Consider the following 14,302-nt stretch of genomic DNA (forward strand, 5'->3'; position numbering starts at 1 on the left):
ATTTATATAGGACCAACTGACCAAATTTGATAAGGAATTAGCGGACTAGGAGAATGAAGGCAGCACTGATATGGTAATGGAGTCAGAGGGAAGCTAGCCTTGTAGGGAAAGACGATATTTCAGACATGCTAAGTATGAGGTGTTGGTAGAACATCTGACTAACTATTGAAGGGGTGGGATAGCAGCTCTGGAGAGGCAAGGATGGGAGATTTCAAGCTGGAAATCAAAAAACCTAAAAGCAATCCTAGAAACTGTGCAAAAAGATAAGTTTTTAGAAAGAGAAAGTGAGTATAGGAGGGCAAAGAACAAAGAACTGTAGGAAGTGAGAAAAGGGTGGAAATAAAGATGAGGAAGGAACAATTGACTGTGAACCTTGAACAAGCTACTTCCATTTCCTGGCTCTTTTGTCTCCTCATTTGTAAAATGAAGGAGTTGGCACAAGGAAGTGATAAGGCTGAGACGTTCTATGCATAATCAGAGAAGCCAGAAGAGAACAGAATGCCATGGAAACTGAAGAAGAGAGTTTCTAAAAGAAGGCTTGAAGAGGTCACTTGCATCTAATGGTGCAGAGGTGTCAGGAATAAAGGATCTAGATGAAGCCACTGCATTTAGCAGTTTAAAATGATCCTCTCCAAGGTAAGACTTCTCTCTCACACACCACTACTTTTCTGTACACTTTCTCCTACCACTTCTAAGCACAAATATTCTGCAAAGTTCCGTTCTCTGCCCTTCACAGCAGTGTAACCACTCTCCAAGGTAATAAGGTAAATAAAAAATCTCTGGTCCATATTTTCTTTCTGCACTTCAATTCACATTTCTAATTGCCTATTGGGCACTTCTATTAGTGACTGCAATTTAGCTGGCAGTAAAAATAATAGTATTAAACATAATCACTGACATTTATTGAGTACTTAATCTTGTTTTGTCCTATACAGCAGGCATTTTATTATCCCTATTATGCAGATGAAGAAACTGAGGCTCAGAAATATTAAATAATGTGTCTGTGCTTGCTCAGTCATGTCTGATTCTTTGCGACCCTATGGACTATAGCCCATGAGGCTCCCTCTGTCCATGGGATTCACCAGGCAAGAATACTGGAGTGGGTTGCCATGCCCTCCTCCAGGGGATCTTCCTGACTCAGGGATCAAACCTGCGTCTCTTGAGCCTCACGCATGGGCAGGAAGATTCTTTACCACTAGCGCCACCTGGGAAGCCCAATAATGTTTCTAAGAGCAAGCAATGGAATGTTGCAGAACCAGAATTCTTCCTTATTCCAGGGCTCGAGAGATTAATAATTTCACTATGATCAGTCACCAAGTCATCATGTTTATTTCCTCAATTAGCTGAAGTGCCTTGCTTCACTGTTTGTTTCATTCTCCTCCAACATTTTGCTATCCTCTTAGAACAGGCGCTCATCCTCTTTTACTCAGAAAGTTATGGAAGTCTCTCAGTGTGTCTTCCCACTTGCAGTTGGACTCTTTCAATTCTGGACATGTAACTGATCTAGCTTAAAATAACTCTGGAAGCTTCCCATTATCTCTGTTAAAGTCCAAACTCACTAACATGCCCTTTATCTGCACTGAGCCACAAGTCATCCCCAAACATGGCAGAGACATTTCTGTCTACAAGCTTTTGCCTTTGTGTCCCTCTACTTAGAACATCCTCTCCACCCTCCACCAGAAGAATTTTCACTCATCTTTCAAATCCCAACTCTAATGTCATTTCCTCTGTCAGGATTTCTCAGATTCCCATCCCCTTCTGATAGAAATTATTCTTCCCTCATCTATGCCCCCAGACCTCTTTGTCCGTCTCCTATTGTTATCGGCACCTTGGGGACAGTGACCTCACCTTGATCTTCTTCATATCCCCAACAGCCAAGGCACCCAATAATATGTTCTCCAGAGTTGAAAGAAATTGTAATACTCACCTTCTATATATTTGTTATTTAACATATGGTAACTGGTATTGTGGGCTTCCTTGGTGGCTCAGCTGTAAATGCTCTGCCTGCAATGCAGGAGACCTGCGTTTGATCCTTGGGTTGGGAAGATCCCCTGGAGGAGGGCATGGCAGCCCACGCCAGTATTCTTGCCTGGAGAATCCCATGGACAGAGGAGCCTGGTAGGCCACAGTCCATAGGGTCATGAAGAGTCAGACACGACTGAAACAACTGAGTAAGCACAGATACGACTGAAGCGACACTGAAGCGACTTAGCACACACACAACTAGTGTTGCTATTGTGAAAAAAACTACCCAGATTCCGATTTTCAGAAAAAATAGTTAACACTGACATCTTCACATCATAGTTCAGTCTCTGCATTCTGGTCTCTGCCCCAACCATCAGCTTTCACTATGCTGATAAGTGGTTTCCATATTAGAAAAGCTGCAGATATACTTCAGAGGGAACTTCTCAGTAGTGTGTGATGCTAAGAATAAATCTCATTTCTAGAAAATTATTCTTTCTTTGGTTTCCATTATATCATGCTCATGATTTTTGTCTGCATTGTCCTCCTCCGGCTCCTCTGTAGATGTTCCCCAGAGGTCTAGCCTCAGTGTCTTCTTTTGTGTGTCTGTGTGTGTACGTGTGTGAAAAAGTCTTTTTAAGAAAAAGAAGTTTAGTTAACAAAACAATTTAACAAGTTTCACTTAGCAAAATACACCCGAAAGGAAATCACAGTACAAAGAAAGTTTTTAAGTCAAGGCCTCACCAATTCCTACAGTATTTGTGATGTGTCTCAATTTTCAAAACAAACTTTTAAAAAGCTTAAACTTAACCTAAGACATTTTAAATGAAAATAAACTAGAGTGAACAAACATGAGAAATGTCCTCTTTGAATTAACGATCTAGCACCTTGAGTTTTCCAAAAAAGCACACCTCCCCAATGTGTACACGATGATGTGGTGTAAAAGATCCACATTTAACGTACTTAAGACTGCTTTAACTCAGACAACATCACTCCAGAAGTACACTACCAAAATGTTAATCAAGAAAAGCTGAAAATAGTTTTAGTTTATTCAATATCACATGCTAGAAGAAAGTTTGCATGAGAAAACACTTAAGAGGTAATTTTTAAATCCAGATTTCACAAACTCATGGTGCAAAATGGGTCCCCTAGCTTCCTCTAGAGTAATAACTGTTTTTCACTGCTTGTTGGCTGCCTGTGAAAATTTGACTGACATAACTCAAAAGCTACTACAAAACTAGTCATATCTACCCATGCTGTTCTGGCCACCATAGCCAGCCCATAACAGCCACTCACAGACTGGCTCTCAAGACCACTGTAAGTGGACTGGGTTGACACTCCCATGCCCTGCATCATCTGGCTGCTATATGACCCGTTGCTGGCCCCTGTTGTGGAATTCAAGAAAAGTTCTATGTATCTATGTTGCATGTTTGCCCATTTTTGGACATGGCCACCACGGCTTCTTCATGAGTGGCAAACTCAACATCAGCTTCACCGGTCACTCTTCCATCAGGGCCAATCTCAATGTGGACTCTCACAGGGTTGAGCAGGGAGAAGTTGTAAATGTCATTCTCTGTGGCAGTCCTCTCATATGGACGCAGTGTCCAGTGGTGCTCTGGACAGTGAACTCACCATCTCTATACTTGTGGTTGTATATCTTAGAGAGACAGTAACTGAGGTCTCTCCCAAACAGGTCAGTGGTGAAGCCGTAGCCATCACTGAGGCTGCTGTACTCCTCATAACCCCCACAGCCTGCACTGTAGGCACCAGACCTCATCCTCTCCAGGCTTGCCTGCTTGATGATGCCAGTATACCTCCAGTATAGAGGCCTGGCAGCTGCACTGACATGAACTTCAGTGGGGGATCCAAGTATGACCTAACTTCCTCCTGACTGCTGTTGAACACCTCAATATACCTGTGCCCTATTCTCTTCTCAAAGAGATCTCTAGTCTTTCCCATTCTGTTGTTTTCCTCTATTTCTTTGCATTGATCGCTGAGGAAGGCTTTCTTATCTCTCCTTGCTATTCTTTGGAACTCTGCATTCAGATGCTTATATCCTTTTCTCCTTTGCTTTTTGCTTCTCTTCTTTTCACAGCTATCTGTAAGCCCTCCCCAGACAGCCATTTTGCTTTTTTGCATTTCTTTTCCATGGGGATGGTCTTGATCCCTGTCTCCTGTACAATGTCACGAACCTCCGTCCATAGTTCATCAGGCACTCTATCAGATCTAGGCCCTTAAATCTATTTCTCACTTCCACTGTATAATCATAAGGGATTTCATCTAGGTCATACCTGGTCTAGTGGTTTTCCTTACTTTCTTCAATTTAAGTCTGAATTTGGCAATCAGGAGTTCATGATCTGAGCCACAGTCAGCTCCGGTCTTGTTTTTGCTGACGATATAGAGATTCTCCATCTTTGGCTGCAAAGAATATAATCAGTCTGATTTCGGTGTTGACCATATGGTGATGTCCATGTATAGAGTCTTCTCTTGTGTTGTTGGAAGAGGGTGTGTGCTATGACCAGTGGGTTCTCTTGGCAAAACTCTATTAGCCTTTGCCCTGCTTCATTCCATATTCCAAGGCCAAATTTGCCTGTTACTCCAGGTGTTTCTTGACTTCCTACTTTTGCATTCCAGTCCCCTATAATGAAAAGGACATCTTTTTTGGATGTTAGTTCTAAAAGGTCTTGTAGGTCTTCATAGAACCATTCAACTTCAGCTTCTTCAGCATTACTGGTTGGGGCATAGACTTGGATTACCGTAATATTGAATGGTTTGCCTTGGAAACGAACAGAGATCATTCTGTCGTTTTTGAGATTGCATCCAAGTACTGCATTTCAGGCTCTTTTGTTGACCATGATGGCTACTCCATTTCTTCTAAGGGATTCCTGCCCGCAGTAGTAGATATAATGGTCATCTGAGTTAAATTCACCCATTTCAGTCCATTTTAGTTAGCTGATTCCTAGAATGTCGACGTTCACTCTTGCCATCTCCTGTTTGACCACTTCCAGTTTGCCTTGATTCATGGACCTGACATTGCAGGTACAGCATCAGACCTTGCTTCTATCACCAGTCACATCCACAGCTGGGTGTTGTTTTTGTTTTGGCTCTATCCCTTCATTCTTTCTGGAGTTATTTCTCCACTGATCTCCAGTAGCATACTGGGCACCTACTGACCTGGGGAGTTCCTTTCAGTATCTTACCATTTTGCCTTTTCATACTGTTCATGGGGTTCTCAAGGCAAGAATATTGAAGTGGTTTGCCATTCCCTTCTCCAGTGGACCACATTCTGTCAGACCTCTCCACCATGACCCGCCCATCTTGGGTGGCCCCACACGGCATGGCTTAGTTTCACTGAGTTAGACAAGGCTGTGGTCCCTGTGATTAGACTGACTAGTTTTCTGTGATTATGGTTTTAGTGTGTCTGCCCTCTGGACATGGAACAACAGACTGGTTCCAAATAGGAAAAGGAGTATGTCAAGGCTGTATATTGTCACCCTGCTTATTTAACTTATATGCAGAGTACATCATGAGAAATGCTGGACTGGAAGAAACACAAGCTGGAATCAAGATTGCCGGGAGAAATATCGATAACCTCAGACATGCAGATGACACCACCCTTATGGCAGAAAGTGAAGAGGAACTCAAAAGCCTCTTGATGAAAGTGAAAGAGGAGAGTGAAAAAGTTGGCTTAAAGCTCAACATTTAGAAAACGAAGATCATGGCATCTGGTCCCATCACTTCATGGCAAATAGATGGGGAAACAGTGGAAACAGTGTGAGACTTTATTTTTTTTTGGGGGGGGGGGCTCCAAAATCACTGCAGATGGTGACTGCAGCCATGAAATTAAAAGATGCTTACTCCTTGGAAGAAAAGTTATGACCAACCTAGATAGCATATTCAAAAGCAGAGACATTACTTTGCTGACTAAGGTCCGTAAGGCTATGGTTTTTCCAGTAGTCATGTATGGATGTGAGAGTTGGACTGTGAAGAAGGCTGAGCGCCGAAGAATTGATGCTTTTGAACTGTGGTGTTGGAGAAGACTCTTGAGAGTCCCTTGGACTGCAAGGAGACCCAACCAGTCCATTCTGAAGGAGATCAGCCCTGGGATTTCTTTGGAAGGAATGATGCTAAAGCTGAAACTCCAGTACTTTGGCCACCTCATGTGAAGAGTTGACTCATTGGAAGACTTTGATGCTGGGAGGGATTGGGGGCAGGAGGAGAAGGGGATGACAGAGGATGAGATGGCTGGATGGCATCACTGACTTGATGGACGTGAGTCTGAGTGAACTCCGGGAGTTGGTGATGGACAGGGAGGCCTGGCGTCCTGCGATTCATGGGGTCGCAAAGAGTCGGATACGACTGAGCGACTGAACTGAACTGCCCTCTGATGCCCTCTTGCAACACCTACTGTCTTACTTGGGTTTCTCTTACCTTGGACATGGGGTATCTCTTCACGGTTGCTCCAGCAAAGCACAGCCGCTGCTCCTTACTTTGGACTAGGGGTATCTCCTCACCGCCGCCCCTCCTGACCTTGAACGTGGAGTAGCTCCTCATCAGCCCTTCTGCGCCTGCGCAGGCACCACTCCGTGGATGTGGGGTAGCTCCTCCTGGCCACGGCCCTTGGCCTCAGACGTGGGGTAGCTCCTCGAAGCCGCCGCCCTTGGCCTCGGGCGTAGGGTAGCTCCTCCCGGCCGCGGCCCCTGACCTCGGACGTGGGTAGTTCCTCCCGAGTGTCGACCCTGACCTCGACGTGTGGTAACTCCTTGCAGCCGCTGCCCCTGGCCTCGGGCGTGGGGTAACTCCTCCCAGCTATCGCCCCTGGCCTCGGGCCGGGGGTAGCTCCTCCTGGCCGCCATCCCTGGCCTCTGGCGGGGGGTAGCTCCTCCCAGCTGCTGCCTTTGGCCTCGGGCAGGGGATAGCTCCTCCCGGCCACCGCCCGTGGCGTCGGGCAGGGGATAGCTCCTCCTGGCCGCTGCCCCTGACCTCGAGGTGGGGTAACTCCTCCCAGCCACCGCCCTTGGCCTCGGGCATAGGATAGCTCCTCCCAGCCACGGCCCGTGGCCTCAGGTGGGGCATAGCCCCTCCCAGCCACCGCCCGTGGCCTCGGGCAGGGGACAGCTCCTCCTGGCCGCTGCCCCTGACCTCGAGGTGGGGTAACTCCTCCCAGCCACCGCCCGTGGCCTCGGGTGGGGGATAGCTCCTCCCAGCAGCCTCCCTTGGCCTCGGGCGGGGGATAGCTCCTCGAAGCCACCACCCTTGGCCTTGGGCGTAGGGTAGCTCCTCCTCCCCGCCGCCTTGACCTCGAGGTGGGGTAACTCCTCCCAGCAGCCGCCCTTGGCCTCGGGCGGGGGATAGCTCCTCCCGGCCGCCATCCCTGGCCTCGGGCGGGGGATAGCTCCTCCCGGCCGCCTCCCTTGGCCTCGGGTGGGGGATAGCTCCTCCCAGCCACCGCCCGTGGCCTCGGGCAGGGGATAGCTCCTCCCAGCCACCGCCCGTGGCCTCGGGCTGGGGGTAGCTCCTCCCAGCCACCGCCCCTGGCCTCGGGCTGGGGGTAGCTCCTCCCAGCCACCGCCCCTGGCCTCGGGCAGGGGATAGCTCCTCCCAGCCACCGCCCGTGGCCTCGGGCTGGGGGTAGCTCCTCCCAGCCACCGCCCGTGGCCTCGGGCTGGGGGTAGCTCCTCCCAGCCACCGCCCGTGGCCTCGGGCAGGGGATAGCTCCTCCCAGCCACCGCCCCTGGCCTCGGGCTGGGGGTAGCTCCTCCCAGCCACCGCCCGTGGCCTCGGGCGGGGGATAGCCCCTCCCAGCCACGGCCCGTGGCCTCGGGCAGGGGATAGCTCCTCCCGGCCGCTGCCCCTGACCTCGAGGTGGGGAAACTCCTCCCGGCCACTGCCCGTGGCCTCGGGCAGGGGATAGCCCCTCCCAGCCACCGCCCCTGGCCTCGGGCTGGGGGTAGCTCCTCCCAGCCACCGCCCCTGGCCTCGGCCTGGGGGTAGCTCCTCCCAGCCACCGCCCGTGGCCTCGGCCTGGGGGTAGCTCCTCCCAGCCACCGCCCCTGGCCTCGGGCTGGGGGTAGCTCCTCCCAGCCACCGCCCGTGGCCTCGGGCTGGGGGTAGCTCCTCCCAGCCACCGCCCGTGGCCTCGGGCTGGGGGTAGCTCCTCCCAGCCACCGCCCCTGGCCTCGGGCTGGGGGTAGCTCCTCCCAGCCACCGCCCCTGGCCTCGGGCTGGGGGTAGCTCCTCCCAGCCACCGCCCGTGGCCTCGGCCTGGGGGTAGCTCCTCCCAGCCACCGCCCCTGGCCTCGGGCTGGGGGTAGCTCCTCCCAGCCACCGCCCGTGGCCTCGGGCGGGGGATAGCCCCTCCCAGCCACGGCCCGTGGCCTCGGGCAGGGGATAGCTCCTCCCGGCCGCTGCCCCTGACCTCGAGGTGGGGAAACTCCTCCCAGCCACTGCCCGTGGCCTCGGGCAGGGGATAGCCCCTCCCAGCCACCGCCCCTGGCCTCGGGCTGGGGGTAGCTCCTCCCAGCCACCGCCCCTGGCCTCGGGCTGGGGGTAGCTCCTCCCAGCTGAAGCCCCTGGCCTCGGCCTGGGGGTAGCTCCTCCCAGCCACTGCCCCTGGCCTCGGGCTGGGGGTAGCTCCTCCCAGCCACCGCCCGTGGCCTCGGGCTGGGGGTAGCTCCTCCCAGCCACCGCCCGTGGCCTCGGGCTGGGGGTAGCTCCTCCCAGCCACCGCCCGTGGCCTCGGGCAGGGGATAGCTCCTCCCAGCCACCGCCCCTGGCCTCGGGCTGGGGGTAGCTCCTCCCAGCCACCGCCCGTGGCCTCGGGCGGGGATAGCCCCTCCCAGCCACAGCCCGTGGCCTCGGGCAGGGGATAGCTCCTCCCGGCCGCTGCCCCTGACCTCGAGGTGGGGAAACTCCTCCCAGCCACTGCCCGTGGCCTCGGGCAGGGGATGGCCCCTCCCAGCCACCGCCCCTGGCCTCGGGCTGGGGGTAGCTCCTCCCAGCCACCGCCCCTGGCCTCGGGCAGGGGATAGCTCCTCCCAGCTGATGCCCCTGGCCTCGGGCGGGGGATAGCTCCTCCCAGCCGCCGCCCGTGGCCTCGGGCGGGGGATAGCCCCTCCCAGCCACGGCCCGTGGCCTCAGGCAGGGGATAGCTCCTCCCGGCCACTGCCCCTGACCTCGAGGTGGGGAAACTCCTCCCAGCCACTGCCCGTGGCCTCGGGCAGGGGATAGCCCCTCCCAGCCACCGCCCCTGGCCTCGGGCTGGGGGTAGCTCCTCCCAGCCACCGCCCCTGGCCTCGGGCTGGGGGTAGCTCCTCCCAGCCACCGCCCGTGGCCTCGGCCTGGGGGTAGCTCCTCCCAGCCACCGCCCCTGGCCTCGGGCTGGGGGTAGCTCCTCCCAGCCACCGCCCATGGCCTTGGGCGGGGGATAGCTCCTCCCAGCCACCGCCCGTGCCCTCGGGCGGGGGATAGCTCCTCCCAGCTGATGCCCCTGGCCTCGGGCGGGGATAGCTCCTCCCAGCCACCGCCCGTGGCCTCGGGCAGGGGATAGCCCCTCCCAGCCACCGCCCCTGGCCTCGGGCTGGGGGTAGCTCCTCCTGGCCGCTGCCCCTGACCTCGAGGTGGGGTAACTCCTCCCAGCCACCGCCCTTGGCCTCAGGCGTAGGGTAGCTCCTCCCAGCCACCGCCCCTGGCCTCGGGCTGCGGGTAGCTCCTCCCAGCCACCGCCCCTGGCCTCGGGCTGGGGATAGCTCCTCCCAGCCACCGCCCCTGGCCTCGGGCGGGGGATAGCTCCTCCCAGCAGCCTCCCTTGGCCTCGGGTGGGGGATAGCTCCTCCCAGCTGACGCCCCTGGCCTCGGGCGGGGGATAGCTCCTCCCAGCCGCCGCCCTTGGCCTCGGGCGGAGGATAGCTCCTCCCGGCTGCCGCCCTGATGTCGACGTGGGGTAACTCCTCACAGCCAGCGCCCTTGGCCTCGGGCCGGGGATAGCTTCTCCTGGCCACAACCCCTGGACTCGGGCCGGGGATAGCTCCTCCTGGCTGCTGCCCTGACCTCGGACGTGGGTAGCTCCTCTCGGCCGCCACTCCTGACCTCCACATGGGGTAACTCCTCGCAGCCACCGCCCCTGGCCTCGTCGTGGAATAACTCCTCGCAGCCGCTGCACTTGGCCTCGAGCCCAGGATAGCTCCTCCCGGCCGCCGCCCTGACCTCGGACGTGGGTAGCTCCTCTCGGCCGCCACTCCTGACCTCGATGTGGGGTAACTCCTCCCAGCCACCGCCCCTGGTCTCGGGTGAGGGGCAGCTCCTCCTGGCCGCCGCCCCCGACCTCGACATGGGGTAGCTCCTCCCGGCCGTCGCCGCTGACCTTGGGCCTGGGGTAACTCCTTCGGCCGCCACCCCTGGCCTCGGGCAGGGGATAGCTCCTCCCGGCCGCTGCCCTTGACCTCGGGCATTGGGTACCTCCTCTCGGCAGCTCCTGCGCCGTCGCAGCCTGGCACTCTTGGCCATCCCCCGGACCTCGGCCATAGGGTAACTCCTCTGGACCGCCACCCCTGGCCTCGGGTTGGGGGCAGCTCCTCCTGGCCACCGCCCCTGACCTCGACATGGGGTAGCTCCTCCTGGCCGTCGCCGCTGACCTTGGGCCTGGGGTAACTCCTCGCAGCCGCCACCCCTGGCCTCGGATGGGGGGGTAGTTCCTCCCGGCCGCCACCCCTGGCCTCGGGCAGGGGATAGCTCCTCCCGGCCGCTGCCCTTGACCTCGGGCATTGGGTACCTCCTCTCGGTAGCTCCTGCGCCGTCGCAGCCTGGCACTCTTGGCCACCCCCCCGGACCTGGGCCGTAGGGTAGCTCCTCTGGACCGCCACCTCTGGCCTCGGACGGGGGTTAGCTCCTTCCGGCAGCCGCCCCTGACCTCAACATGGGGTAGCTCCTCTCGGCCGCTCCTGCGCCGTCGCAGCCTGGCACTCTCGGCCGCCGCCCTGATCTCGGACGTGGGGTAACTCCTCGTGGCCGCCGCCCCTGGCCTCGGGCTGGGGGGATAGCTCTTCCTGGTGCCGCCCCTGGCCTCAGCCATGGGGTAGTTCCTCTCGGCCTCTGCCCCTGACCTCGGACATGGGAACATTTCATGCAAAGATGGGCTCAATAAAGGACAGAAATGGTACGGACCTAACAAAAGCAGAAGATATTAAAAAGAGGTGGCAAGAATACACAGAACTGTACAAAAAAGATCTTCACGACCAAGATAATCACGATGGTGTGATCACTCACCCAGAGCCAGACATCCTGGAATGTGAAGTCAAGTGGGCCTTAGAAAGCATCACTACGAACAAAGCTAGTGGAGGTGATGGAATTCCAGTTGAGCTATTTCAAATCCTGGAAGATGATGCTGTGAAAGTGCTGCACTCAATATGCCAGCAAATTCGGAAAACTCAGCAGTGGCCACAGGACTGGAAAAGGTCAGTTTTCATTCCAATCCCAAAGAAAGGCAATGCCAAAGAATGCTCAAACTACCGCACAATTGCACTCATCTCACATGCTAGTAAAGTAATGCTCAAAATTCTCCAAGCCAGGCTTCAGCAGTATGCGAACTGCGAACTTACAGATGTTCAAGCTGGTTTTAGAAAAGGCAGAGGAACCAGAGATCAAATTGCCAACATCTGCTGGATCATGGAAAAAGCAAGAGAGTTCCAGAAAAACATCTATTTCTGCTTTATTGACTATGCCAAAGCCTTTGACTGTGTGGATCACAATAAACTGTGGAACATTCTTCAAGAGATGGGAATACCAGACCACCTGACCTGCCTCTTGAGAAACCTATATGCAGGTCAGGAAGCAACAGAACTGGACATGGAACAACAGACTGGTTCCAAATAGGAAAAGGAGTACGTCAAGGCTGTATATTGTCACCCTGCTTATTTAACTTCTATGCAGAGTACATCATGAGAAACGCTGGGCTGGAAGAAGCACAAGCTGGAATCAAGATTGCTGGGAGAAATATCAATAACCTCAGATATACAGATGACACCACCCTTATGGCAGAAAGTGAAGAGGAACTCAAAAGCCTCCTGATGAAAGTGAAAGAGGAGAGTGAAAAAGTTGGCTTAAAGCTCAACATTCAGAAAACAAAGATCATGGCATCTGGTCCCATCACTTCATGGGAAAGAGATGGGGAAACAGTGGAAACAGTGGCAGACTTTATTTTGGGGGGGCTCCAAGATCACTGCAGATGGTGATTGCAGCCATGAAATTAAAAGACGCTTACTCCTTGGAAGGAAAGTTATGACCAACCTAGACAGCATATTCAAAAGCAGAGACATTACTTTGCCAACAAAGGTCCATCTAATCAAGGCTATGGTTTTTCCAGTGGTCATGTATGGATGTGAGAGTTGGACTGTGAAGAAAGCTGAGTGCCAAAGAATTGATGCTTTTGAACTGTGGTGTTGGAAAAGACTCTTGAGAGTCCCTTGGACTGCAAGGAGATCCAACCAGTCCATTCTAAAGGAGATCAGTCCTGGGTGTTCATTGGAAGGAATGATGCTAAAGCTGAAACTCCAGTACTTTGGCCACCTCATGCGAGGAGTTGACTCTGATGCTGGGATGGATTAGGGGCAGGAGAAGAAGGGGACAACAGAGGATGAGATGGCTGGATGGCATCACTGACTTGATGGACGTGAGTTTCAGTGAACTCCAGGAGATGGTGATGGACAGGGATGCCTGGTGTGCTGCGATTCATGGGGTGGCAAAGAGTCAGACACGACTGAGTGACTGAACTGAACTGAACTGATTCTCTTCTTGTGCTTCCCTAGAGCCTTCTCTATCTCCTCTGAAGCAAACTGCACAAAGGCTTCCCCTGTAGTCTTGCCCTCAGGGTCCACAAGCAGTGTGATCCCGTTTGGCATCATTTCCAACCTTGAGAAGAACTGAATGATCTCCTCCTTGGTGCATCCAAACGGGAGTCCTCGAAGTCTGATGAAACCATCACTGGAAGTGTCACCACTGTTTGGACCACTGTGCTTCAACACCCAATCCATCTCAGTTCTGTGGGACTTGAACACTTCAATGTACCAATGTCCCATGCTTTGCCTGTCTTTTTTAAGGGCCATCTTTACATCATCTTCTGATTGAAGTTCAACAAAAGTCTCACCACTCTGCCTGCCTTCTGTACTGTAGATAAAATGAGCACTTGTGACCCGATCATGGATCATGCCGTCAGAGAGGAAATTTTGCACATCCTCAACAGAGCAGGACCAGGGCAGGCCACGGAGCTTGACCACAAAGCCTTCATCTCTCTCAGGGCCCAACATCATGGACAGTTGACAGAACAGACGTCAAACAAGCTTGGGTGCAGTTTTGTGTGGCTAAAAAGAAAACAAAAACTTAACAGCAGGGGATGCCCACAGCCAAAGACACTCCAGGTAGGTAACGAATTGTTCTGCTTCTCCAACAAGACACAGCACAGTCCCGTGTCTTCTTTTTTTTTTTTTCCTTAGTGTCTTCTTACTGCAAGACTCTTGCTGAGTGATTTACCTGACTCTCTTGCTTTCAAGTACCATCTGTTTGTTGATGACTCCTAGAGCTCTATTTCAGGTTTTGATGGTTCCTTCCCACCTCCACCCCTCCAGCTCATTCCAGCTATTCCCAGTGTGAACATCCATTTCTTTGAAAACTCCCATACTCCCCTCCTGGAATCTGTGCAAGGTCAGTAGATGAATATATCTTCATATATAGTTTACTTTAGGATTCACTCTTGGTGTTGTATATTCTATGTATTTGGGCAAATGCATAATGACATATACCCACCATTATAGTATCATACAGAGTAGTTTCACTGCCATTAAGATCCTCTGTACTCTGCCTGTTCATCTTTCCACCAACCCCAGTCCCTGGCAAGCACTAATTTTTTCACTGTCTCCAAAGTTTTGTCTTTTCCAGGATGTTTTATATTGAAATTATAAGTATACAGCCCTTTCCAATTGCTTCTTTCACTTGCATGTGAGTGCATACGTACTCAGTTGCTCAGTTGTGTCCGACTCTGTGACCCTATGGACTGTAACCCACCAGGCCCTTCAGTCCATGGGATTTTCCCAGCAAGAATACTGGGGTGGGTTGCCATTTCCTCCTCCAGGGGATCTTCCTAACCCAGGGATCTGCATTGCAGGCAGATTTTTTACTACTGAGCCAGCGGGGAAGCCCTATGCATTTAAGGTTCTTCATGTCTTTGTATGGTTTGATCACGCATCCTTTTTTAGCAATGAATAATATTCTATTGTTTAAATATATAACCTAATGAAGGACATCTTGGTTGCTTCCAAGTTGCACCAATTATGAATAAAGCTGTAATGAA

The 14,302-nt window shown here is 53.2% G+C and overlaps 1 pseudogene; it reads right to left on the bottom strand.

The window, feature by feature from the left end:
* Positions 1-3,199: 3,199 nt before the first annotated feature.
* On the bottom strand, positions 3,200-13,265 carry LOC128069910 (heterogeneous nuclear ribonucleoprotein F-like; annotated as a pseudogene).
* Between the last annotated feature and the right edge of the window lie 1,037 nt (positions 13,266-14,302).

This window comes from Budorcas taxicolor, chromosome X, assembly GCF_023091745.1.
Source record: "Budorcas taxicolor isolate Tak-1 chromosome X, Takin1.1, whole genome shotgun sequence".
Classification (NCBI taxonomy): Eukaryota; Metazoa; Chordata; class Mammalia; order Artiodactyla; family Bovidae; genus Budorcas; species Budorcas taxicolor.